This window comes from Protopterus annectens, chromosome 1.part0 (assembly GCF_019279795.1).
Source record: "Protopterus annectens isolate FY-2018-M chromosome 1.part0, PAN1.0, whole genome shotgun sequence".
In the NCBI taxonomy this organism is placed as follows: Eukaryota; Metazoa; Chordata; order Ceratodontiformes; family Protopteridae; genus Protopterus; species Protopterus annectens.
In genome coordinates, this window is record NC_056725.1 from 1,165,422,943 (window position 1) to 1,165,447,855 (window position 24,913).

The following is a 24,913-nucleotide window of genomic DNA, read 5'->3' on the forward strand; positions in this document are numbered from 1 at the left end:
TATATATATATATATATATATATATATATATATATATATATATATATATATATATATATATATATATATATATTTAGTGTGCAGGTGTTATTTGTTATGGAAAGGTAAACTGTGGAACACCATGAGGATAAAGAAAACATTCACACTCACAGATGCTTATGCTAACATGTAAACATTGTATATTTGAGGGGTTAGAAGAATGAGGCATTAAATATATACTTTTTTGTAGTGCAATGCAGTTAAAATTACAACAGGATTTCAGCTGGCTGTCAGGACCATTAACAGTGCCTGGGCACTTGGCAATGATAAAAATAGCTTATTTAATGAGGAGCAGTAATTAATTCAGTGTCAGATTCTGACAAAAGTATTCCATGGACAGCTGGGTCCTAACCTACCATGATAATTCAACACTGTTTAATACCCAATGGGCCAAGCTACAAAAACAACATGGAAGGTTAGAACAAATTTGGCTATAGCAACAAAGGTCGCAAGTAAGCAGAAAGTAAGACAGTCACCCTACCTCAGCACTTCAAACAGTAGACAAACAGTTTGTGTACGTGTTCTCCTGCAACACATTAAGCCCTGATTTGGTGCATTTATTAATAGATGTACCATGAGATTAAAAACAGCACCATTTAGCAAATGGAGAAGTCATTTTCCATTACAAGATATTTCAGTCTTTTTTTTTCTTTTTTAAAGTTAATTCTATTAGTATAATGAAGTCTGTAGGTACACTAAGATTCTAAAGCAGGAAGGTTAAAGTCACACAAAGTATTTCGTTCCTATTTGCATTCAGCTCAGCAGATTTACTGAAAAGGTAATCAGCTAAAACATGGTTAAACAAAGGCCTACAATAAATGTTAAAAGAACTAAATAAAGCAAAAAGAAAGTGCGCCCACAAACCATGAGTTTAACATACTGTACTCTACTGTAACATGACTGACTTGTACAGAAACTACTGTAAAAGGCTACGTAGCACTAATAAGATGACAGTTAAATCTCAGCACTAAAGTCTAATGCTTTGCTTTTTGTTTGTTTGTTTGTTTCTCAAGTGAAGATTGCAGTCTTCAGAAGATTATACGTCTTCATGAGTCTTCAAGTCAGGTAGAGTTCCAGTTGCAATCTCTGCTTCATTATTATTACATGAAAAAGGTACACGACTGGATATTCAAATCAGGTGCAGTTCCAGTGGCAATTACTGGTCATTTTTATTATTTTTTTATAGGAGAATGGTATATGATTCCAAATGATCATACAATATAAACGGACCACTGCCCTCATCTTGCTGACTGTAGATTTGGCAAAGGATTCTGTTTTTTGTTGCTGTTGTCATTTTATTTATGTAACACAGCTCGGGCCTGCAAAAATAGATAAAGGTTGTTAAATGTTGTTATAAACTGGATGAAACTAAAATCCATAGCATAACGCAACATCAGCTGTCCAAAACCAAACACAAAGTTCATATATAAAATGTGATGGAAACACATGACCTAGCCACAGGAAAAAAATGATTGGATTAGTTTAACTATTGATATGGTTACTCATCATCTTTATGCCATTTCAAGTGACACAGACATAAAAAGACAACAATTTACATGTCATTTTACATTTTAGTAAAACTGTCCAATAACCTGACAAACAATTAAGTCAGATCAACTATCATTACTAAACAGAATTCACACATACAAACATCAGCATTAACTCTTCTGTGAGTTATTCAAAATCAGCATCTTGTAAAATCAAAGAAAAAGGAAAAATATTTAAACTGACATTTAAGTTGACCGTGCTCATATAATGCCGGTATTATGCACGTGTGAGTTTGTCTGCTTGCATGCTGTGCATGAATTCACATTTTGAAAGATAAATTGTTAACTGAGTAGGCAATTACTTTGCCACATCGCTACAGACTTTTTTATGTTGCTTGGTCTAAGTATGCTTTTTTTCTGCATATACATTGAACTTTGTGTGTAAAGCAGCCTGATATGATTCAGGTGATTCATGCAGACAACAGCTCAGCACAGTATGATTTTCAAGCAAGATTTAAGACTAAGACAGTCCTGTCAGGACTGCTTGTGACCATCTGGGTAAGGAATCATTGGCTATAGTCCCTCTTGGTTCTACCTGACCTCTCAATAGACTCTGACATTGTGGATCAGAGGATCCTCTTGTATCATCTTCAGAACTTCTGCAGCTGGCCTGACATTGTACTTGAGTCGTTTGCCTGTTACCTCTTAGGTCATTTCATGAGGTCAATTCCTCACAACTATACCCTCTGGAGTATAGGGTGCCACAGGGCTCCACCTTGGCTCCCCTTTTATTCATTGAAGTTTTGTTGCAATGAACAGATATAAGGTATGGGCACTTACATAAAGGTTTTTACCTATTTGGAGCATGCACAGAATTCTGCATAATTACCCCTACCCTGCAGATTCTGACAGACTGCCAACTGTGGACAGATCCATACTCAAGACTTTGTTACTTACCAATCAAGTCCTGCACAATCTAGGTCTTCTCCACTTAAAAAAAATTATTGTACACTACATCCCCTCTCAGCTACTCAGATTATCAGGTGAAGAGTTGCTGAATGTTCCTAAAAAGATCAGTTGGATATAATTTTACATTTCTGACTCTGGTGACATGGAATTGATTAAAGATAGTGAAACTAAAGCTTCTTCCCTAAGGTAATCTCCTTATCAGCTGATCAGGACAGTCTGTATGAAACTCTCAGGGAGGTACCTATACAGTAACGTTACCTTCAGTTGCCTTTTGACAGTTTTGAGTATTTTTAAATTCATATTGCTGCAGTTAATTGTATTTTGTGCAATTGCCATTTGTTTATTGCCATTTACTTTACATGTGAAATGTTTAAGCACTATAAATAAAAAAAAATACAATTAATTGAAAAATGAAGGTTTATTGCACTTCTTGTGCTGATAATGCATTATGACACCTCTGAAAGCAATTTAACCAGTACTGCTTTAACATAATTCCTCTCTTTCACACATCCTGAATTATTCTGCAAAGGTGTTGCAAGAAGGACGTAAAATCGTCCAATAAAAGATACATTCAAGAAATGCAAAACGGTTCTAATGTGTAAAGCCTAACCAGAACTGTACTAGAATCTATGGGGAGGGACGGCGAAACAGAATGGGTTACATTGTTACTCAGGTTGCACTTCCTTGTGTTACTGCTGCTCACTGCTGCTTGTGCGCAGTTACCTGAGGGTGGAACTTGCATGAGATGTTCCTTTGCTCCACACAGACAGGAGTGACACAATTCTGCCCAAATGAGCACAGGATTTCCCAATTCATCCCAGATATCTCCTTTGCCCAAATAAAACCAGTAGCCATCTTTCTAGCAGTACCAAAAAACTTCTGCAAAAGATATTAGGTCAATCCCCAGGAAGGCATAACAATCATGGGGAGCAAACTAATGCAGAGAATGAGTTCTTTGTTGGAAGCACTTCTATTAAAAAAAGTCCCTACACCTCTGCAAGATGTCTTCAGTAACAAGAGTTAAGGGAATAATTAATTTCAAACCTAAATAAGTCAATTGTTTTGTCACTATTAAAAAGGGAAACATCCTAACAACTCCTCAAATTGGATGTAATTAATTCCAGTTGCCTTTGTCTCATAGATCTTTGCATCACTTCAAAAATGATCTGCAAACCTTTGACTGGCTTAGCTAAATAAATAATTAACTGCATAGACAGAAAGTGTAACTCATTGCTTCTCAGTGCTATAACTCCTGCTGGGTAAAGATCTTAAGTAAATATCTACGGGCTCAGGATGTGGAACAATTAAGAGTGGGGAAAGGGGACAATCATGTCTCATGGCCCACTGCAGTTGTACAAGACAGGCCCCAGTCCAACTGCATTGTTTATGTTAAGAAGGTTGGTCTGTAATATTCATATCTAACCACCCTGCCACTACCTTTATCCTCACACCTTGTACATACCCATGTCACATCAACAGCATCAGTACTGGTCACTAAATTCATATTTATGTGTTCTGTATTAATTGTAAACATTTTTATGCGGCTTTTATGCAAAATGGGAAGCTCAAGAGATCAACATTACATTAGAGTTATTGCATTACTATAATAAAAAACAACCAGGAAGCGATATTTGTCCTTTATACATCCATATCATTACGTTTTAGACATTCTCAACTTTCCTGCATCTTGTGTTAATACTATTGCAAACTTTTACAAGGCTGTGTTGATGAGTTTATCTATAAGATGTAAACTATTTCCACTTCAGTTCTCACAGTTAGCACCACTAGGCAGAGATCTGCCTTTTGTTATGCATGTCTTTATTTTCCCATCCACTGATCCCCGTTTCCACTCCATTATAAACCAGTCTCATACTTCTTGGTATCAGGTCTAATGGTGCAAAATTTTGGATTACTTCATTTGCTGATGATATTCTTCTGACTGAAAAATCCTCTTGTCTCTATTCTACCGCTCTTAAAAACATAACTAAATAAGTATTAAACTATGAGCTTAACTTAGACAAATTAACATTATGATTTCTTTGTAATACCTCATAATTTATGAATACTTACAAGGTAAAAATATTCCTTTGCCTCCCTCAATGCTAAAAATATCTAAGCATTTGCTGTACACATGACAGCAAGCTATTTATATTATTTAAGACAACAGACCTAATTAACCACACTTTGTTATGATGGTCAAATTTACATTTTAGTTAGCTAGCCAGAATTTCTATTGTCAAAATGAACATTTTCCCTTAGGTTATTTTTCCTAATTAACAATTTGTTTCCAAATTAACAATTTGTTTCCCAAAATATTAGGTACTATATTTACACTAATCAGTAAAATAACTTTACATTTTCTTTGGAATAAACAAGTTGCATATTAAAGCAATGCTAATGACCTACTTCTAAGAAAAAGTGGTTTAAAGTTTTCTAATCTCAAGCTTTATTGTCTGGCAAGTAAATTACAAGTTATACAGCATTTCCAAATAATTCCTTACCCTCTAAGATCACAATTCTGAAGGAAACATTAGGACATTTCAAAGTGAAGCACAAAAAAGAAAAGAAAAAAGCTTTGCATTTATTAACTAATACTGGTAGCGAATGCAAACGGTCACATTCATTAATTAGTTTAACAGACGACTATAAATTTGTGCTGGGACTCTGCTGCAGAATTTCTTAAACCTGCCTTAAATAATGCCATTATTATTTTAAACACTTCATTGATAATTCCATCCATATTTCACAAATGTAATTATAAGGTTGTAGCCGATTTCCAGAAGAGGGATAGCCTGATGCCTTCTGAGGTCTCACAGAAGCTATGTGGTTTAAATGTGAATGGTATGTTAACCTGCGCATAGTAGTCATTTCAAAATTTGTAATACTTTCACCTTTTCTTCCCACTTATTCTAGTAGTTTAGTACACTACTAAAAGGATTTCTATAGCTCCATCAGATGGGTCCTATCATACATCTACTATATTACAAAGCCAGGCTGATATCATCGACAGATTCTAAAACTTTGAGGAAATATTTTGGCAAATGACAATAAAAATCCTAACTCAGACAATGTTCGGTTACCTCATATAGACATAACCTATTCTGCAAATTCGACTATGTACAATTTATGACAAGTTACAACAGTTACTACATACATTCAAATTAATTTCTTATGGTGCACCTATATTACCATCTTCTTAAGCTTGAAAAAGTACAGTTTTGTACCTACCATAAATGTAGATGTCCGATAGGTATGCTTCTGCAGTCCTTACATATGGGTTGTCCTGCCTCAGGCAGCCCTTCGGTCGGCCGGATTCCAAAGTCTGGGTCCGGCGTCGGCTGATGTCACCCCTTTCCTGACGTCAGAGCGCCTGGGATATAAAAGTGTCAGCCAACGCCATCTTCCTCAGTGTTTCTTGCCCCAGATGCCAGTTGCCCTCTAAGTAAGGCTAAATTTGGAGAAATGAAAAAATTCCAAAACATGCACAGTAATAAAAAACAAATACACCACAAAAGATAACCCCAGCTAGCTAAAATGAGGGATATGTACCCATAGTATATCATAGAGGGGGAGGAGGGAGGGAAAGCCTGACTGCAGATGCATACCTATCGGACATCTACATTTATGGTAGGTACAAAACTGTACTATGTCCTTCAAGGATGCATCTGCAGTCCTTAAATATGGGTAGAGTACCATAGCCCAGCTGGGGGTGGTAGGAACTAAGAAAAGGATGGTGTAGCTAACATGCACTGCAGGACTGCACTAGCAAAGCCTGCTCTGGATCTGGAATATAAGGGCAAGTTGTAATGCTTGGAAAATGTATGCACGGAGCTCCATGTAGCAGCTTCTAAAATGCCCTTTGTAGCCACCCCTCTTAAGAAGGCTGTGGAGGTGGCTGTTGCTCTGGTGGAATGAGGCCTTATGTTTGCTGGCACAGCTTTTCCATGAAAAGAGTAACAGAACCGAATGCAATTTCCTATCCATTTTGAAATTGTCTGTTTGGAAATTGCTTTTCCTTGTACACCAGCAGCATATGCTACAAAGAGTTGGTCAGTTTTTCTGTAAGTCTTAGTTCTGTCCAAGTAGTAGCGCAACTGTCTGTGGATGTCCAAAGTATGCAAAAGTTTTTCTCCTTTATTTTGTGGATTTGGAAAGAAGGTCGGCAGGTGAATAGCTTGGTTCAGTGAGACCCTGGATACCACCTTTGGCATGAATGAAGGATTGGTTCTCAAAGAGACTCTGTCCTGATGAAAAATGAGAAAAGGCTGTACTGCCATGAGGGCCTGTAACTCAGATACTCTATTTGCTGAGATTATGGCCAGAAGGAAGGCAGTCTTCCAAGATAGGAATTGTAGCTCTGAAGATGCTGCTGGTTCAAATGGAGGAAGAGTTAATTTTTCCAACATGAAGTTAAGGTCCCATGTAGGCACTGGAGGTTTCCTTGGAGGGTTGATGTTTTTTATCCCTCTTAGAAACTGCCTTAGTAGAGGATGAGAGAATCCAGGTGGATCAGTGTTGTACTCTGCTGAAATTGCTGAAGCATGAATTTTTATGTAGGAGTAAGAGAGGCTATTATGGAGCATTTCAGCCAAGTATTCCAGAATATGTGGAATGCTCATGACTGTCGGATCTTGACCCTTGGTGGTGTTCCAGGTACGAAATCTTTTCCATTTTGCTGAATATGCTTTTCTTGTGGAAGGACGCCGGGCTTCCGTGATGATATCCTGTACCCTTTTGGATAGTTTATCCTGGGGAGGAGTCAAGGTATTTTCCAGGCTGTCAGCTGTAAGGTTTTGAGGCTGGAGTGCAGAGTCTTGTAATTGTGCTGTGTCAGTAGAAGTGGCCATTGTGGAAGAGGCCAAGGTTTCGTGCGTGACATGCTTCTTAACAGTGGGTACCAGTGTTGTCTCGGCCAGTCCGGGGCTATCAGAATTAGTTTTGGTTGCTCTGTCCTGATCTTCAGTAAGACCTTGGCCATCAGTGGCAGCGGTGGGAATGCATATACTGTTAGAGTATTCCAGCTGAAGGAGAGGGCGTCCACTTTCCATGCTTGAGGATGGTATGTCCTTGTGCAGAATTTCCTCAGTTGATGGTTGTGGTGGGAGGCAAAAAGGTCTATGTCCGGCCTTCCCCATGATTTTGTTATCTGGAGAAAGATATCTGGGTGCAACATCCATTTGTGTGGATCCATGATGTTTCTGCTCAGGCTGTCCGCCAGTACATTGTCTTTTCCTGGTACGAACTGGGATTGTAGCTCTATATTGAGTTTTAAGGAAAGCTCCCAAAGATTCATCGCCAGCCTGCAAAGAGGGTATGAATGGGTACCTCCTTGCTTGTTTATGTACCACATAACTGTGGTATTGTCTGTCTTTATTAACAAGTGACCTTGGTGCAGGAAGTGCTTGAAGGCCTTGATGGAATGTATCACTGCCAGCATTTCCTTTTGGTTGATGTGCAGATGCAATTCTTTTTGTGCCCATTGTCCTTGAATGCATCTGCCCTCCATGTGTGCTCCCCATCCATGATCTGAGGCATCCCTTGTAATGGTTTGGCTGGTATGTGGCTTGCTGAAAGGCAGGCCCATGTTTGACTGGCTTGCTTTTGCCCACCACAGGAATTCCTTTTGAAGGCATGGAATGAGGGGGATCAGAGATTCTAGGCTGTGACTGTGCTGAGACCATAGACTCCTTAGATACCATTGTAGTTTCCTCATATACAGCCTTGTTTGTGGAATCAGAAGAATGCAAGATGCCATGTAACCCAGGGCCTGCAGGATTTTCCTTGCAGTTAGCTGGGTTTGTGTTGTCAGATTCCTGAAATAATCCGGTAGTTGTGTTTGTTTTTCTTCTGTGAGAAAAGCCATCTGGGTGTTTGTATCCAGTTTTGCACCCAGGAACCTAGGGGTTGGGAGGGTGGCCTAATGGTTAAGGTGTTTGCCTTACAAACACAAGGTGCATGGTTTGAGTCTCACAAGGGATAATTGGCTAGGCTTAAAATGGCTCGCAAGGGCAGTTAGCTTAGTACTAACCTATGAACCTATGAACCTATGAAAATTATTCATTGGGATGGAACAAGTCTTGATTTCTGAATGTTGACTGTGTATCCCAAGGCCTGTAGTAGTCGGATGGCATAGTTTAAGTTTTTTACCAGTGTTTGCTGGCTGTCCGCTTGTATGAGGCAGTCGTCTAAGTATGGGTATATTTGAATCCCCTGAAGTCTGCAATGTGCAATTACTGATGCCAGGCATTTCGTGAATACTCTGGGCGTAGTAGATAAGCCAAATGGCAATGCTGAGAATTGATAATGCTCTGAACCTGCAAGAAATCTGAGGTGTCTTCTGCAACTTTGTCTGATAGGGACATGCAGGTATGCCTCCTTGAGGTCTAGAGTTACCAGCCATCACCCTTTGCCCAGCATGGGAAGGAGTTGCTGTAAGGTCAGCATTTTGAATTTTGGCACAATGAGGTAAGTATTCAGTGCGGACAAGTCCAGAATAGGCCTCCATTGCTTTTCTTTTCTTGGAACAAGGAATAGTCTGGAATAAAATCATTGGCCTTGTTCTGTGAGAGGAACCCTTTCTATTGCTTTCATTTGTAGTAGTTTGGAAATTTGTTTTAAAGCCTCTGCCCTTTGGTTTGGTGGCAGGTTCGGCATGCCTTGTCTTTTTGGTAATGTATGAAAGTGGAACCTGTATCCTTTGTCTATTATTTGCAGTGTCCATTTGTCTTTTGTAATACTGTGCCAATTTTTTGAGAATAAAGATAGCTTTCCACCCAAAGGTGCTTCCAATTGAGACCTGGTTGGCGGGGACAAAGTCAAGTCATTGAGATGGTCCTTGTGTAGTAGTTGTAGGCCCTGCAGTACCTCTCTGGTTAGGAGCCTGCCATTGACGCCCTCTGTAGGAGCCCCGGGCTTGCCCTATACCTCTGGCACGCCTGTTTCTGCCTCTTTGAGATCTGTCTGTGTCCGGAAAGGACCAATTCTTAGAAGGCCAATTTCTGCTGAATCTTGGTGGCTGGACCTGGAGAAAATCTTTGACTGTTTGTACTGATTTAGCCTTTTCCTCAAATTTCTTTAAGACCTCTTGAGCCGAGGAGCCATATAACTTTTGTTTTTCCAGCGGAGCATCCAGTAGCTTTGCTTTAACATGGTCTGGCAGAGTTTGTTCCTTCAGCCAAGCATGTCTACGTATGACTGCACCTGTCATTGCTGACCTACATGAAGCTTCCAATGCATCATAACCACACTGCAAGAAATGGTTGCTAACCTGTTGAGAGTTATGTACCAGATCCTGAAGTGCCTTGCGATCTAGGGGTTCTGGCGAAGAAAGTTTTTTATGCAATTCATCTAACAAATACTCTTGGTACTGTATCATATGGAATTGACAATTTAATGCCCTCATAGAAAGAGTGGAAGAAGTATACACTTTTTTACCCCATCTCTCTAAAGCCCTGGACTCCCTTTCAGAAGGAAGAGGATTTTTTGTAGTGGTGGTTGCAACCCCTTTAGGGCCCTGAGAAATAGTTTCTGGGTCAGCAGAGTGGCCCTTGTAAAGGAAATGATGTGAGTCCGGGATGCTGTAGTACCTATCGGGCTTGATAGGAGCCAGAGGAAGGGAGTCTGGAGAAGTACTAGACTCAGAGTACACATCATCAATGACATTTAAAACAGGAGGAATAGCCAAAGGTCTATGCTGAGGTAAATGCAAAAAAGTCCTTAACCTCTTTCTGGAATCAGAGAACTCCTGGCCCTGCCATTTGAAATGCTCTCTCATGGAGTGAAGTGTCTCCCCAAAGGACAACTCTTCAGGAGGAGAGGCCGAGGGAATATATTCCTCTGCATCAGAATCCTCGTAGGCCGCAAAAGCCTCCTCCTGGTAGTCTGATAGAGCAGAGTCATCTGAGGCCTCATCAGAAGACTGGGGATCTGTGTGCTCAACCCTGGGCCTTTTGTCTAGAGGAGGTTGAGAGCCCCTGTCCGGATGGGGCTGAGAGCCCCTAATTAAGGAAATAAGGTCCTCAGCTAGACTTAAAATCTGTGAACCTGTAGTGGATCCCTGAGGAATAGCCTTGGGAGGGAGAGAATTTGGCTATTTAGCAGCTTTAGCATGGGTAAATGCCTTAATGGACATGGATGCAGGAGGCCTGGCTGCCCCACGTGCTGGAGTGGTTTTATCTAGAGGAATGGTGTCGGTTGTCTCCAGAGCACCGGTGTCAGAGGGGAATTCTATGACCGACTCAGAGGAGGCCTCTGGGACCGAGGTTGTCGGTTGCGCGGTTTCGTCAGTCGGAAGCACCAAGGATTCCGTTTCAGCAGAAACCGAGACACTCGCGGTAGGCCTAGCCATGGTTTCGGCCAAAACCACGGACCGCGTGTGTCGGTCCTTGTCCTTCCGTTTTTTGGTTAAATGAGTAGTCGGAGGCTCCGACGGCATCTTGTAACAGTAACTATCCCCAAAACATTCCTATGCAAACTCCGACCGACGCCTAAGAGTGCATCTATTGAAGGATGCACAGGCTGCGCAGGCTGAGATGTCGTGGTCTGGGCCTAGGCAGGGGAGGCAGTAAGAGTAGAAATCCTTATGAGGTATTTGTTTCCCACAAGTTAAACAATTATTAACTTTAACCGTTTGATCTGACATCGGCTGAGGCAAGAGAGAGTCCCCAACGGGGTACTTAGCTTTTTGAAGTCTTCGGTTAGCTGAAATTACAGGAGCTGGCCGACTGGCACTTGCGAATTGCTTCTGCTTAGGGCACCGCGCGGCAAGAAAGACTGAGGAAGATGGCGTCGGCTGACGCTTTTATATCCCAGGGGCTCTGACGTTGGGAAAGGGGTGACATCAGCCGACGCCGGACCCAGACTTTGGAATCCGGCCGACCGAAGGGCTGCCTGAGGCAGGACAACCCATATGTAGGGACTGCAGATGCATCCTTATAGGTCATCATGCATCTACTGATGTCAAGCATGTATTCCAGGATTACTGTAGAGTGCACAAAATACAAAACAAATTGATTAAGACTATAATGAAGCTAAATTTAATCCAATCTTTAAGCACGTGCATTCTGAACATTAAACCTGATGACATCTTAGCCTCCTGCTTTGTTGTACTGACTGCTAAGCCTTCACTTGCTAAATATTATACTATTAAGATCCATGATAGAAAAAGACTACAACATCTATACTGGGTTGACATGCAATGTATTAGTGTGAGGGATAACTGAAAGGGAACAAAATAACATCTCTCCAGGGCATACCCATGTGCATGCAAATCCCAAAAGGCAGGGATCCAAAGGTCGGGAATTTATGGTGGGGCAGTCCAAGCATAAGCAGCTGCCAAAAAACACAATGTTCAGCTTGGAGGATAGACTACAGGAAGAGTTATGCTGGACAGCAGTAATTTGGAAGGCAGGGAGTGGTTGGCAAAAACAATAAGGAAAATATATTTAATTAGGTGGAATACTGAGGGCTCATCTGATCCAACCACAAGAAGGAGAATACAGGAATAGTTATACAGTATTGGGGAAGACATTTCTTTATTACAGCAAACAAAACTGAAAATCAGAGATGGGAAGAAGATACTGTTTTACTACCACTACTACCCAAAGGGAGGGATGGACAACAGAGCAGGAAGAGGGGTAGCTATTGTACTTTGCTGAGGGTTTCAGACAACCACAGAGAAAAACAACAAAAAGTGGGATAGGCAGATGGACCATCGGGCAGTGAATGTGCATGCTGGACAATAGGAAACATATGTGCACCAAACAGGGACAAAGGATTGTAAAATAATGCTTCTGTTAACTCTGCACAGACAAGATGAGATGGAATAGAGTTTATGGGGGAAGGGCTACTGTTGTTACCTCAGAACCAAAAAAAAAAAACAGGTTATATGGAAGGAAGGAATATAACAAAAATGTGTGACAAAGGCCAGTCCAACTGGACACATGGAGGGAATGATATCCAAATAAGAGGGAATACAACGTCACAAGAAATATTTTGGTACAGACAATTAGGCTAGACAGGTTCCTAGGGAGGGATAAGTTAATGGAAGTAACGGAAGAATTCCAGTTACAGAAGAGATACATATCAGCTCATGCAGCAGTGAGATAAGTGTGCAGTAACTCAAAAATGAGAAGGTGGTGGATGTGGGCTAGCTATAAATGGAAGGACACATAGAAGAAGCAAACACTGCAGGGACTGGTAAAGTTATCAATACATGACAATATGAATGACTGGGATAAACTGAAAGCACACTGGTGAGATGGGATCAAGGTCATTGTCAGAGAAAACAGATGAGGGCAGAAAGAATGGATACTGAGGAGCTGGATAGACAGCTAGAGGTGGTACAGAATGAATGAAAAGGAAAGAAAGTAGAAGGGCAGTATTACAGACAAGAGGAAAGCAATAAGAATGGAATTAGGGAGAAAATTATTACAGAGCAAGAAATTCAACAATGGGACTGGAAGGCCTACTGGTGGACAGTGGGGGGAGGGGCAAAGGGAAATAATTAGCCAAGAAATACAAGCAGCAGCAGACGGGGGGGGGGGGGGGGTAACAAAAGATAAGTAGAGGAGATGGAGAATATTTAGAAGAGGAAGAGCTAAGCAGCAAGGAAAGATTCAGGCAGTACCACAGGGAAATTGACAAAAATGGAAGGGACAGAGGTCTTGGACTAAAACAAGGGAGAAAATGAAGACAGATTATATATATATATATATAATGAAGGATGAACTAAGAGACAAGCTGAATGCTGAGAGAGAACTAAAACAGCATACAAGATGAAAGATTGGAAAGCATGAGGGCCAAATGGATTCCCCCTAGAATTCTAAAAATGGTGAGTGGAAAAATGTTGAAGGTCCTAAAAGAGGAATAAAGGACTCAGGCAAAATATCTGAAAGTATGAAGAGGGCCAAGATAACCATGACACCTAAAAGGGGAGGAGAAAGGTAGGAAATGGGAAATTACAGTCCTGTCTCTTGGACACATCAAGATTTTGGCAAAGGTATTGGTAGGAAAACTGGATGAAGGATGACAAAAATAATACAAGCAAGGCAAAATGCTTTATGAAAAGATGGAAGAAATAAAATGTAGGACTGTTGGAATGTATGCACAGGATGGAAAAGAAGCAAGGAAGGGGAGCGTGGGACTGTCCTCTTTGATCTGCGGAAGGCCTTTGACATGATGAAATGGGGATTCCTATGGAAAACAATGTAGCAAAGGCAGGTGGGAGAAAAGTTCATACTTTGGACGCAGACCATATACCAAGACTCAAAAAAACTCATAAATGGAAGAGCACCTGAAGAGACAGAGCTGCCCATTACCACCAAGGCTGTTCACACTTATGATTGAGGAGCTGGCAGTGGAAGTCAGGAACAATTCAGCAATGCCTGAGGAGATAATAAAAATCTCAGTTAGTGTTATATTCGTATGACTGCATGTTAATGTCAGAGGATGTGGCTGCAGCAATGGAAACTACAAGAGAGACATCCGAGAAGTTTAGGTAAATGTTGAGACTCAGGTGCAACAACCGACAGACAGTGGTAGTGAGATTAGGAAAAGGGAAGGGTGGATAGGTGAGATAAAAGAGGTGGAATTTACCAAGCACTTAGGGCTCTAAGTTGAGAACTCATAGAAGGAGAGAGAGAGCGACAGAGAGAGTCAACAGGGAGCAACTGAAAGGAAGTTGGAAAAAAGTGTGGGATAGTCTCTGGAGAAGGAGGGGGGAGACGTATATATTGCTTTGGAGATTTAATGCAGCATGGATGATGATATCATCATGAAACCTCCAGCTATTCCACAACAAACAAATAGGCCCCCAGGGGAAAAGGCTACAGTAAATGCACAAAGACAAAGAGGACTGGGTCAGTAAAGGCAAGGCAAACATGAGAATAAACAGCGAAAGGAGAGCTGTGTGCCACCACATATCCATACAAATGAACTGATATATAACATCATTCACTGGATACAAACATAAGACATGCAGGTTAACCAAACAGAGTAAGGGAGGGGGAGACACTGAGGAGCTTACCAAAGGACATGAATGAAGTGGCACCAAAAGTACTGGGATGCATAAATGGTGAAGGAAGCAACAAAAATCCATGGGGAACAGGAGGATGTGGGCAAAGATGGAGCAGAAACCTGATGAAATCTGGAGATGAAGTGGGACAGCTTAAGATGAAGATTTGTTACACAGAGAAAAGGATGGTGGGGACATTTTAAAAATAATGGAGGAGCTAATACAGAAATAAAGAAAACCAGAGGCTCAATGGTAAAACTATTTGGTACTCAGAAATACTGGGAAAAAGAATACATAAAGGGCAACAGGAGAAAGTAACAGACAGGAAGGGAGGGCAGAAGAAGAGAGCAAAGCACCCTGGAGAAGGTGGAAGAGGTTAGGGAGTCAAAGGACCAAAAAGATCTATGAAGTGATAAGGGAAAGAACTGACAAGGTTGACAAAGAAAGGATGATAAAGTAATGGGAAAGGGAGGATGGGTGGAAGTGTTGCAGGATGCTGGTCGAAGAAAGTTCAGGCAATGAGGTACATGTAGAAAGTACACAGTGGGGAGATCAAATCCTGAGAACACTGCATAGATGATAAGTAACACCCATGTGACTGGTGAAGGAAGGCAAAAGAAGGACAACAGATGCTGTAGGTGTCAGGAGGAGAAGGCAGGAATGATCATGAATTATTCAAGAATTTCCTGGACATGGGTAGAAGATGGCAAAAACCTGACCAGAATGAGGAAAGGAGAGGATGAAAAATGAAAAAGCAATAGAAGGAGGTATTAGAACACTACTGTTGGAGTGGGGTTGGTATAACAGATAAAGACTTAACTACAGATACAAGATGTAGGATCTGATTCTGACCTCTGGTTATTAGTTAGGTTTGCTATAGTCTGCAGGCTGATATCCTAGTATTTACTTACGAACCTATGAAGAGCAATTCAAGAATGTTAGGAAATATATGAAATATTGTAGAGTTGGGTTTTGGCTTTATGGTTAAGGTTTTACCTCACAGACATGAAATACAGGGTTTGATTCTCTCTAAGGGAAATTGGCTAGGCCTAGCATGGTCCACGAAGGCAGCTAACCTAGTGCTAACATATGAACCTATAACAGTGAAAATCATACAAGGAGTAAGAATAAAGCCAACCCAAAGGGAAAACAAGGGAGGTAGGGGCTAGGGATAGGGTAGTAAATTAAGCAACCAATCACTAATAAGGTATGATGCACCACGCATAAGAATTGCAAGTGAATTTAATATACCGTATGGCGTTAAAAGAAAAACAAGAAACTTTATTAAGTATTAAGTAGACCTTTCCCTAAAAGCACGTGCATATGCACACTAAAGGTTACCATGAAAATAACTCGAATTACGTTGCAGTTAGAATACTGGCATACATTATTTACATAAATTATTTGATTTGTATATATATCTTATGCAAAAGTATGCTGTTATTTTAGAGAACTGTGACACAGTGAAAGAGAAAAAAATCAGAAAGCTTGTCTCATTTTTGTAAAGTTTAATTAAAGTTATTTTGACTTTATCTAGTATTGGTGTTGTCATTGGCGCTATTTTCATTTTAATGAGTTTACACTTAGTTGTACCAGAAATGTGCACCAGCCATACGTTTATAAATCAGGTTTACTATACTACTGATATGGTCTTTCTTGAAATACACTAACAAGGCACAACAGTGAACTCCTGCTCACAGCATATCGTCTAAGAGCAGAAACGTGCTGCATGCTGCCTCTCAGCTTATGAATGAGCTGGTCTAACGCAGTTCCTTAATCTACCGAAGTGCTAGATCATTGCAGGTCTTTACCTGTACTTTATCTAAAGTCAGAGTTTGAGGAACACAATTATACGGAAAGAAGTTAATTCATTCTTCATCTACTTTTGATTTTGTGTTTCTTACTTGTTCACACTTGACTGGATGTCCTGATATGAACCCTCTTCGATCTTTCGGCACTTTTTTTTGGTAAAGAAATGGCTTGACTGAACTGCCGACCCCATAACCACCATGGAAGTGATTTGACTTAATTTTATTTAAATGCTGTTGCTATTGTTTTATAAGTGCAAGAGATGTTACTAATTATGTAACCATTAATAAAGCAAACTGCTTTGACAGAGAAAGAAACACAGTAGTCACAACCCAAGTGAACTCATGCTATGGCTTTAGTGTCCCTGTTTTACTCATCCTAATGGATCTGACTTGTAACGACTTGTAACAGCCCCTTTAACAGAGGGAAGGGATTCCTTTTTACTTCATTTAACATCTCAAGTCACTTTATTGCTGCTATTTACAGCTTCTGTGCTGTTTCCTCTGCCAAGTGTGTAACCTAGTAAACTCCTACCCACCTCATTTTTCAACACAGATCAGGAAAACCTCCCTCTGTTAAGTCTTCCAAACTGACTAAAATCCCCTTGTTCCTATTTTTTTCCTTTTGAATGCATTCATATAAATGAACAATCCTTCTGTTAGGTTCATTTATTAATCCTTTATTAACCGGTTCTCCAAATAAATCACACACATCTACTGCTACCAAAAAGTGTACTTTGTATTAGGTGCCTACAACAGTTAACTTACTAACTTACTATTGTTTTGTCAGTATATGTACTCATGTACCTCTGTTCTTTGGAGCTTTTCTCCCCGGGCCTCCACTGAAAACGGATATGTATCCAGTTGGACTAACCCAGTCAACAAATGTAAAATAAATAAATAAATAAAACAGTTAAAACTTCTAGCTATTTTACTTAACAGCCAGCTTTCTATATCCTAATTTCAGGTAACCATGGGACCACAGCCTGCCCTTACAATTATCTGCTGATGGCCTATTAGCAGTAGGCACCCTGAGGCAGAGCACAAACTGCCTTGTGCTTTGTGACAACCTTTTACTTCTGACACAGTGATTGCACATCTGACAGGTGTAAATAGCTACTGAATCTGGAGTCTAGCTATTCTCAAAACACATTGTTAGTATCCACCAGATCATTAGCCCACTGCCCACTCACCTAATACCACAATGCTATTTACCAGAAGGTATGCCTTTGTATGCTGAGGTACTTAAGAAATCTCTCCCCAAGCTTCAAAGGTTTTCTTGACAAAAACCTTCACACTTTCCTCTCAGTAGCACAGACATTCTACTACCTACACATAAAACACCATCAACCACAAACACAGCTAAGAAGAGCATCTACAAGCCCTTAAGATCTCTCCATTTAGCAATGTCACATGGCAATGACTTAGTCACAAGTAAGTACATAATGAAACATTGATGTATCACTCACTAGGCTGAACAAGGAAATGGGGATGTTAGTATGCATTACAAGCTTATACGGCTCTCACGTCCCTTCACCCCAAGAAGACATACAACATGGTCATCGTACGTGTAGGTGTAAATAACATGAGGCAACATGGTGGGGGTCTCTAAGTATGCATCTGACATTGGTAGACACCTAATCTCTACCTTTACTGAGAATGATGCCATAATATAACCAAAAATAATCTACTTAAGTAAGTGGATGAGTGAATGATGTAATTCAAAGGGGGTTCAATATGTGTTTGCCTGGAAGATGATGTTCAACAGTCCCGACTGTTCTGTAAAGGATGGCCAGTACCTCACTCCTCTTGCTAATGGCAAAAACTTTGTCCACCCTCATTGTGTCTTTTTAGGCTGTGTCAGTCTGCTACATCTACCAATCTAGCAAAGGCAAACCTGGATAATTTAAAAGCAGAGCTGCTCAGTGTTACAACACTCAACAAAACTTGCTCTCCCAAGAAGCCTTCCTCTCCCTAGAAAATACTGATATTTGCTTTTTCACTGTAACATGGTTCCAATGCAGTAATAACATATTCTTTCTACAAGGTTAAAATGCCTGCCACTCATTCAGTCCAACTCTGAAAGCATCTTTCCTACAGGTGACAGTATGTCCACATTCTTTTACAACTCAGTCAAATCATCAAAAAAAAAACCTCATCAACAGAAACAAACTAAAAACCATACATTCCAAATTTGCCACATACAAGTAAATCAAGAATTTAGAATAAAAATTAAATTGGGCGATCTTGCTGGTGCAGCGGTTAGCATTGCCGCCTCACAGCAACAGGTTCGCTGGTTCAATCCCAGGCTGGGGTGCCTTCTGGGTGTCCTCCCTGTGGTTACGTGGGTGTCCCCCGGGTGCTCCAGTTTCCTCCCACATCCCAAAGACATGCTGTAGGTGGAATGGACACTCCAAATTGGCCCTAGGCATGAGTGCGTGTGTGTGCCTTTTGTGGAAGGTTGGGCACCAGGCTGGCAACTCGACACCGTAAAACTCCACTGCCAATCATGAGAGGACAAGGTGATCTGCTGTGGCGACCTCTAACTGGGAAAAGCCGAAAGAAGAAGAAGAAAATTAAATCCAGTAAGGCTAAGTATCAAAGTTGCTAACCATAAGTCCTTCTTTGACTATGTTAGGAACCTTAACAATGATGTCCAGTGTAGATAGGTCACAATATCTTACACTCAAAATCTGAGAACATAGGAAACATATTAATAAACAGATTTTGTTTCAACTTCTCCACATGCCACCCCATATCTCCATATCTTCTCCACACTGATATATATATATATATATATATATATATATATATATATATATATATATATATATATATATATTATATATATATATATATATATATATATATATATAGAGAGAGAGAGAGAGAGCTATACCCCCCCCCCTAAAGATCACCTTCAATCAAATTTTAAACACTTTATTGGAAATAAGACAACAGTAGCACTGTGTGGCCTGAAAATGTGCCATAATGTTTCCTTATCAGTATGAAACATGGTTGACTGACCCGCTCCTAAATCTGTGCAGCTTTAACCTTTTAAATGACCTCATGCTAGAGGCATGGAGGACATGCTGTGGTTGATGTGATTACTGCTGTTATCCCCCTTTATAAGGGTGGCCCCTACACTGATCCAGGCAACTACGGGTAGCCCCTACAGAGTAATAATTCTCATCAGCCTTGTTTGTAAAACAATGTAATGCCTCATTACAGACTTCGTAAATAAGTTATTGCCAGCTTACCACCTTTTGACTCAATCCTGTTTGGGTTTGTGAATGCTAGATCCTGCCTGCTTTGCCTAGTAAACCACTTTTGAAAAAGTCTCTATGGCTTTTGGTGAGGCTAAGACAGTACACAAAGTGTACCTTGATCTGGCCAAGGTCTTTCAAACCATCCTACACTCATACATAATAGACAAACTAATCAAACTATATGTAAACCTGTATGCAACCCACACAGCAGCAAACTTGCTCACAGTCAGAACCTATCAAATCAGGATTGAGGGAATTCTCTCCACTAAAAGACTCTTTACCAATCAGGTCCCAAAAGAGCATTGTACTGGGGCCACTTTTATTTGTTACCTATTCCTCTGGTGTTTATCTTTATGTTAAGGGTCTCTGACTGACAAAATTTGTAGGTCACTACAAACCTGGTGCGATCATCAACTCTCAGATCCTAAAAGAGGATCTACCATGTATAAACACATGATGCCAGGACCAAGAGCTATAGATAAATATTTAAGACGTGTGGTGCTGTGTCATTAGGTAAACAGAGGCACCCTAGTACCTACCATATAAAAGATACCCACTAAAAATGATGCAGTTACTAGTGATCCAGGTTCTTTCACAGGCAAACAACCTTCCACTGACCTCCATATCTCTACTGTCATAACAAAAATTCTCATATCTAGCCCATCTAATTACCAGAAGTATATCATCTTGATCTGGGGATTAGGCCATCAATTGAATATAACACTCCCACTGGTATGTACCTGGCCAAACACACAATCCAACTTAAAAGGCCCCAGTGCTTTCTCTCTAACAAAATTAAGGGGCTGAGCTCTATGTCCTATGTGAAGGGCTTTAATGTTCTACATCCAGTTTTGGTTGCATGCAGACTCCTGAGAGGTGGCATCTGCCCAGCATACAAGGTCTCAGATGATCCTCTCCTATGCAAACTCCAACATATTAACAAAGCTTTTAACACAACAAACACCCCTACAACAGAGCAAAACTTTCATGCTAATATAAACTGAACTTGCTGGTGAGATAGCTTTTGCAAACAACTTCCCTCCTCTGGAATAGACAACCTCATCACATTAAGCAAAGTAGCTTCTCTAACCCTCTTCAAACACTCCCTGGATGAAAGGATGGGAAACTGCAAATCCACCCCTGGGCTGACATTGCAAAATCTTAAGGAACAGAGTAATGTAGTATGTACTGATTATGGCTTCAAACGATTCACTCAAATGCCTAGTAATAACCTATGAACAATGCCATACAGTTCTACACGCAGTAAATGTTTTCTACTCTCATGTATGATTTGCATCTGGGGTTGTAGTATATGACTTTAAGTAGTTTGCAGTCATATGTAAACCTACTGTCCTACTGTTACTAATAAGGCCAAATCCGGAAAACTCCATAATCAGTAATTGTAGCTCATACTAAATAAGTGCAGAGGGGCAACAAAGCAACTAGAACAGCAAGTCTTTTACAACATCATCAGAGAAATGACATCGGCAAAAGTACAAGGATTAGCTGCCTAAACAACAAAATTCACTGCAACAAGCTCCTTTCTTTACACCAAATAACTAGACCCATAAAATGCAACCCACAGCTAGGCCAACTATTAGAAACTTCATTCTTTCATTTGAGGCACATTTATCACAAAAGGTTCAAATAATTCTGGAAGTCATTCATTTTCATTACTGTGCAGCTGACAATATCCTATATCCTTCTCTTGTTATAACATGATCATTTCCAGCCAGACTCCCCGCCCCCCCTTGCACAGATATTTAATCTTTGTCTCACTTAGGTGTTACCCTTTTCAGCCTTCTTTTATCAAGCCCCTTTCCAAAACTCCATTAGCTACTAGCATATGCCTCCAAGTTAAACTTTTGTAAAAATAATATACCAACAAATTCTAATTTATACAAATGCTTGTGTATATTCTTTCAGACAGATAACATGGCTTCCAGTTTAGTAACAGTACTAACACCATCATTTATACTATAGCTCTTTAACAGGGAATATGGGCTAATATCAGTAGCACATTTCATAGGATCATAGGAAGATACTAGGCTAATGGCCCTAGGGTCCTTACAAGCATATCAAAGTTCTGCCCTTGTTTCCATGATCAGCAGCTATTGTTCCTGTCCAAGAGAGACAAAGATGTCAGATTTACAGACAATCTTCAAAGCAGTTGACCATAATCTCCTTCTACAGAAAATTATCAAGTACACATCCTTGGATGAAGTCATTTCAAAGTTCAGAAGTTCTCTCTCTAACAGCATCTTTCAAGTAGTTTCTGGCTAAAAAACAATTGTATACCTTAATTTTTACAAGTGATGTCCCACTGAGTTTAGTTCTTGGCTTCTAGTCTTTTTACTGTTTCCCAATGATCCCAGCCTTGATCTCATGTAACTAAGATGTAGCAAGTGTTGTTATACTACCACCTTCAAGTACTAAGTCAACAGGTTGCAAAACTTTCTTCAAATACATTTCAATCAACTATCAAACTGAATAATACACAATAAGTCATTCATTACTTACTCAAACTGCATTGCTGTGTTAATGGAGGACTACTAGGTAAACCCAGGATGTTTGTCCAGTTACTTTTGTCAACTTCTTCCAACTCAGTTAGCCCTTCTTTCCTCAGCACTGGCTATTATAAAGAAATGTACCCTCTTGTGGGTTAGGAGTACAAGCTTTGTTGAAGTATGTGTGTGTGTGGGGGGTATAGATATATGTGAGTAAATTTATGTGCAGTTTGATGGATTACCTATACCTTGAAATTCATCCTCAAATTCTTCTAGTAGCCTGAATGCTTCATATTTATTTCTTGCACCATTAGTTAAATAATTAAGTACTTCAATTAAGCCAATCCTTTCTCAAGTGCTTTACCAGTGTTCTATCAGTTTCTCGAACAATATGAATTTCTGTATTACTTTTGGTAGTCTAGCTAAGAATATTGTTTTAAGCATTCCATTAATATTGTTGTATGTATGAAAATGTTTACGATCACAGTCTTTTAAATTGTTTTAGAGTTGCTCCAAACAAAGTCGTTTCATTGATGAGGTTTAGTTTAGTCCATAACCCCTGTGAAGAAGCAAAATCCTGTAGACGTCACCACAGCAGAGAATGAGCAAGTTCCACTTGATTAAGAAGAAAATGAGCTTCTATTGATAAATAAAATAAAATATGATAAGTGCTTTCGGCATAAACTGCCTTCTTCAGATCGTGTAATGTAAAGACCAGCAATGGTTTAAATAACAATGAAAAACCAATCATAATGAGGCTTTAGTCACTTCCTTTTTCCTTTGGTTTTTACTTCCATGCACAATGTAGCATCAGTGAACTTATTTGCATGAGCTAAGGAGAACAAGATCTTGTAATTGCTGCTTTGATGATTTTGCTTCTTCTGTTTTCCCAGCCTGAGACGCTTCAGCGTGAGTGGGATACATATTCTCATTTTATTTGGTTTTGTTATCTACTCATTACACATGGCAGAGAGTGCTTCTGAAATCAGAAACAGCACAAGCATGCATGAAAATAACAGGAATACCAGATTATCTGAATTTTTTTGTGAATCTGACAACCCATTAATACAACTTACTTTAACAACGGATTTTACAATAGTGAGTAGGGCAATTGGGACTCCTGCCCTCTTTGAGACTATTTTGCATGACGTGGAGGATGCTGCATTTCGATTAAAGAAGCTACAATGGCAACGCTTCCATTTTGATGCATGTATACATCACAAGGTAGTCCCAAGAGGCATGAGAGTGAAATGCCTCCCTAGTTATGATAATCACTACCCTGACTTACTAGCCAAATGGCAATCTATTAAACTGGAAACCAGCTTTAATTACATGCGTCTCTTGATTGATTACTTTAAACCAGAGGAAATTTCAGCCTCTGACTTAATAAAGGTCAAGCAGTCTTAACTGGAAGAGATGGAACTTAATGAAGCCTGCCTTCAGAAGCTGGAATCTTTACAACACAATTTGTCTTTGTATGAGAACAAACTCAAAGCACAAAAGACTAGGAAACTACAGAGAGACTTCCAGGACTTCACAATTGGAAATGTTTTTGAATGGCCATGAAGTAATAGTCACCCGGTTGACTCCAATAGGGATACCAACAAACGACATGACATGTTGAGTGTATCTACCAGTGTTGATAACTTACAACTTTTGAAACTTCAGAATTAAATAAACAGAACAATACCACAACTGCTGTTACAATGCCTAGTAATACAACCAGTATATTACCGAAGAGTGTCACAAACCTCAGTTCTGACCACATAAATGGTGCTAGACCAAAGGAAGGCCCTTTAGGGAATTCTTTAGCCTTCCACCCTTTTCCTATTCCCATCAAAGGGAATCTGCAGAAACGTGGCAGGACACCAAGTCAAGAGAGAAAATGAACTGGTAAATGAAACAGTTAATTTGTTAGTCATCAACATGCCTCATTTTCCACTCAGTCAAGATCATATCAAAGTGTTAGAGAAAGGATTGACTTTTGTTCCCTCTCTCCGTTCAGATCTCCATGTGTTTGTTGCTGATATCAAGCTCTTTGGTAGGAATGTGAGCTTGAGAAATATATTCCCTGAAAGTAATGCTAATAGCACACAGAGATTCAGTACTTTTGTGCCTATGAACCATCCTTCAGTGAATCTATTTATGAATTTATTTGAAAATGAAGTCAGCAAACTCAGGATAGATCGATGTCCCACTGAGTTTAGTTCTTGGCTTCTAGTCTTTTTACTGTTTCTCAATGATCCCAGCCTTGATCTCATATAACTAAGATGTAGCAAGTGTTGTTATACTACCACCTTCAAGTACTAAGTCAATGTGGAGGTAGTTTGCTACCTCCTTGAATTGATTTTGGAGAATAATTTCTTCATGTATGGGAATGAGTGCTATAGGCAAACATGGGGTGGAGCGATGGGCACCCCATGTGCGAATAGTTATTCAAACCTGGTTCTTGCTCAATGGGAGATGAATCATGTCCATAATATCAGCAATCTTTGGCACCAATGTATAGTGTATTATGATTGCTTTGTTGATGACATCTTCCTTCTTTGGAGAGGGAGTGGGAGCTGACTTCAATAATTTTTTGAATTCCACAACATTTCTGAGGTTCACTGTTGAATCCTCCAAATATGAGATAAGTTTTTTGGATATCACATTAACTTTAGATAGTGGCAAAGGTATGCACACTGGAATCCACTGTAAGTCAACTTGGTGTAACTATTATTTGCACTGATCCAGCATGCATCCCAGCCATGTTTTTAAAAACATTATGGAAAATCAAATGAGCAGGGCTTCCAGGTTGTGCACGGAAGAAACTACATAC

General features: G+C 39.9%; 1 protein-coding gene across 1 annotated transcript in view; it reads right to left on the reverse strand.

The window, feature by feature from the left end:
* Positions 1–54: 54 nt before the first annotated feature.
* FOXO3 (forkhead box O3) overlaps positions 55–24,913 on the reverse strand; it is a 1,048,726-nt gene continuing 1,023,867 nt past the window's right edge. Inside the window, exon 3 of the mRNA XM_044065332.1 lies at positions 55–1,358. The gene's annotated coding sequence lies outside the window, so the exon portion shown is untranslated. The remainder of the gene's footprint in view (positions 1,359–24,913) is intronic.